Raw genomic sequence first — 3,637 nt, 5'->3', positions numbered from 1 at the left:
CAAAGCGTGGCACACACTTCACAGAAACACACACGAGAGTTGCAGCAGCCACACGGCGTCGTCGTAGAGAGAGAAAACCCTTGTACACAACCCCTGAAGCCATAGAAATGTACTTTTTGTCATTTTAAAAACTGAGATCAGCAGCTGTTCGTAACGCTAGTCACGCAGCTTTTCACCGCGTTGAGACCTCTGGTTGTTGGTATTTGACGTGCCTTTGGTGAGCTCAAGTCCTCCCCAGGAGCAAAAACACCGCTTATATAATATATCATCTAAACACCAGAGAGACGCACAACAGACAGAATGACTGTAAAAATCCACTAAACTAATGAGGACTTTACTCTCAGGGTCTTGAGCTGCCGTAAAAATTTCAGAACCACACACCTGCACAAAAACACACAAACCTTGACTCGGTTTTAGTCAAAACTGAGAGTCAAATGGTAAATATTTTTGTTGCAGTACTTGGAAGAATACTGTACATTTTCCCTTGCATTGCATTCACTCCTCAAGGGCTGGACATGAATTAAAAGGACCCATTCATGTTACTCAAGATACAGTAAATCTATTTGTTCACGTTAGTTCAGAGTGTGGCATTTCCAGGTTTCTATGTAGATTTATGCGCAAAAAAAAAAAGAAAATTTGGGTTCACCAGTACAGGGAGTAATACCATTTGTAACCCTTAGTGGAGGATATAAGGCACACAAATGGTTTAAAAATACAAAGATATAGTAAAGTAAGGAAGTTGAAAACTAATGTAGGAATCTTTTGAGGGTTCCAGAGGGTCACAATGCTACCAGTGTAGGTGTGTGTGTGTGTTTGCTTGCTTGTACATAAATATGTGTTGTGTACACTGTGCTTGTAATTTCGTGCCATACACCAACATGATTGGAGTTGGAGTGTTCAACACGTGTTGAACACTCCAACATGAGCAGCTCGTCCATCGTTGTTATATTGATAGACACATTTGAACGAAATGTTCACACAGTTACCCCACCCCACCCCCACATGCTGTGTAAGCAGCACTCACGGTATTAAAGGACACCACACCCTGTTTTTTGAGGAGAAAAAGAGGCTGGGAGTGTACCAGATCAATGGGTTTCCTGCGTGTGTATGTGGTGCACACTCTGAAACCCCACACAATCCTATTTTTTTCAGCATTTTGGATTAGAGGAGTTGCAGTACCTGATGTTGTTTTTTTTTTATTGCAAATAACACATTGTAGATTAGTTATATCAACAAGCCTTTGTGATTTAAAGAAAAATAATCTATTTTAGTGCACTGTTTAATGACAATCTTACAACAAGTAATCATTTTAATAGATTTTGATGTATTTGGATGAGAGGACTTTTGTGTGTTTGTCAGCAGACAGTTTAAACTGTAGCCAGGTTTCATCATTTCATTTGTTTTGAACTTCAGCCTCTGCAGTACGAAACACTTTGTCACAGTTAGTCTATGAACTGTACAGAATGTGTCATATCAGATGTTTGTTTGAAATCGATCACAAATACTCAGTGATTCATTATACGTATCGATCGATGAAATGACTGAGTTTACTGCCAACATTTTTGAGAGTAGTTTTTGTGTCCAGATTAAAGGGAACAGAAGACATGAGACCTCTTCAGCCTGAATAAGCTTTCCTTATTTTCTTTTCTGGGGAAGTAAATTGAGGTTTTAAACAATTCACTATTTGGTATGAATGTTTTTAACTTTAATGTTTATTCTTCTAAATATTGCTTGGTGGAAAATGTTTAAGGCATTTTTTTGCAACAATGAAAATAAGTAATTTTGAAGGCTGGTTCACATTTTTACCTCTTTAGTTTTACTACAGACTTTTAAATTTAAAGATTTAGACTGATCATTTCTTGAAGTGGTGATGTCCACCCTGAGCTTTATATAAAATACAATAAGTGATGGTGATATTCTATATTTTTCTTTTTGTCAACAAATCCTACGAAAAGACCCAAATCAACAATGAATTGATCCTACAACAGTGTTTTATGTGTATCCAAAGCCTGATCTAGAACTTTTTATTTTGACTTAGTCCCACATACACTGTTCTGTACTCATGTGTATTCATCCGTGTCAGAAAATAGTCAAATCACTATTCTAGTCCAGTTTAAGTAGCGTTCGCTAAAAACTACAGGGACCAGCTGTTTTGGGAATTTAGTGAGCCTTTTTAAAAACAAATGAAGGTATATATTTATGATGTGCTTAAAAGATTCACTGAACATGCCACAGACGGGATTGGAAACCAGAAAGTATTGAGAGACGGACTAACATATTGTTGGTGGTTTTTTTTTTTGGTATTGCTTTTTTGTTGACAATAACATTTATAGAATATGACCGGCTTTATCCTTTCTAATCTAAAGTAAACGGAAATTGTTCAAATGAAAGATACAACGGTTCTATTTCTGTCATAGAGCACTACTGTTTTTTTTTTTTTTTTTAAATGTGTTGAAAGGGTTTGTTTACACTGTATGCTACTTGTTTTGTTTGTTTGAAAGAGGATTTAATAATTTTACTGACCAAATGTAAGTATTGGTTTTCAAACCAATTAATAACGAAGTGTTAAATTGTTGTCTAAAAGTATTTGATTTTGACAGAAATCTGTTGGTACCAATGGGAGAATAGTTTCTCTCTCGTTCCACCTTAAGTATCCACCTGTCTACGGACATAAATTTGAAGCAAATTTCTGTGAGTGGACAGGTTAATATTTGAGGGGAAGGAGTAGAGAAAATGGCTGCAGACAGGCCTGCTGTCTCAGTGTGTCCACATTCCCCTGCTCTAAACCCTGATTTTCCTTCAGTTACAGCAGACTGACACTCATGACATGGGTATATTATATACGGTTACTCAACAAGTGAGTTTACTCTGATTGACTAAAACCTTCCGTTATTTTGCCTTTGATACAAGTATTTAAAAAGGAAAGGAGACTCTTTGAAAGACTGCAACTAAACCATTTCATTGAAACGTGAATGTCACTTGTTTTCCCAGTGCAGGCGTTTTTGAAAACAGTACTGCATAGCCACAGCACATTTGTGTTTTAAAAGAAACAAAACAAATTATTTTAAGTTTCTGGAAAATGTTTTTTTTTTTTAGTTTTTTTTTTAGTTGTGCCAGTTTTTATGTATATATGTATGAATGTTTTTATGGCTGTTGAAAGAATGAATAAATGGTTTTTAAAACATCTCATTGCATTTCTTATGTTCTGTCGAAGAAAGAGAAGGAAATTAATTTTGAAATCGGCAGTCTGGAGCAAAACAATCACCCAAACACAGTAATTACATTTTATAAAATGTATTACAGCAGTTTGTATCTACACTAACTGTTGTACTTACAGAAATAGTTTGACATTGTGGGAAATATGATTAGCCTTATTTGCCATTTGCTTCCTTGCCCAGGGATCAGTATGATGCATATGGCATAGCTACTGTGCTAGCAGCCGATTAGCTTAGCTTACTGAAAACTGCTATTCAGACACTATCAAATGTAGCAAAATCACCCTAACACCTCGAAGCACACTTATTGGCACGTTATATATTGTTTGTTTAATTTGTATAAAAAACTTTAAAAATGACAAATTGCGGTTTTTATATGTGGGTTTGTGTCGGATTATTTTGTGGCTGGTAGCAGTGACTTC

The sequence above is a fragment of the Sander lucioperca genome, chromosome 12 (assembly GCF_008315115.2).
Source record: "Sander lucioperca isolate FBNREF2018 chromosome 12, SLUC_FBN_1.2, whole genome shotgun sequence".
Taxonomy (NCBI): domain Eukaryota; kingdom Metazoa; phylum Chordata; class Actinopteri; order Perciformes; family Percidae; genus Sander; species Sander lucioperca.
Note: the sequence above shows the minus strand (reverse complement) of the source record.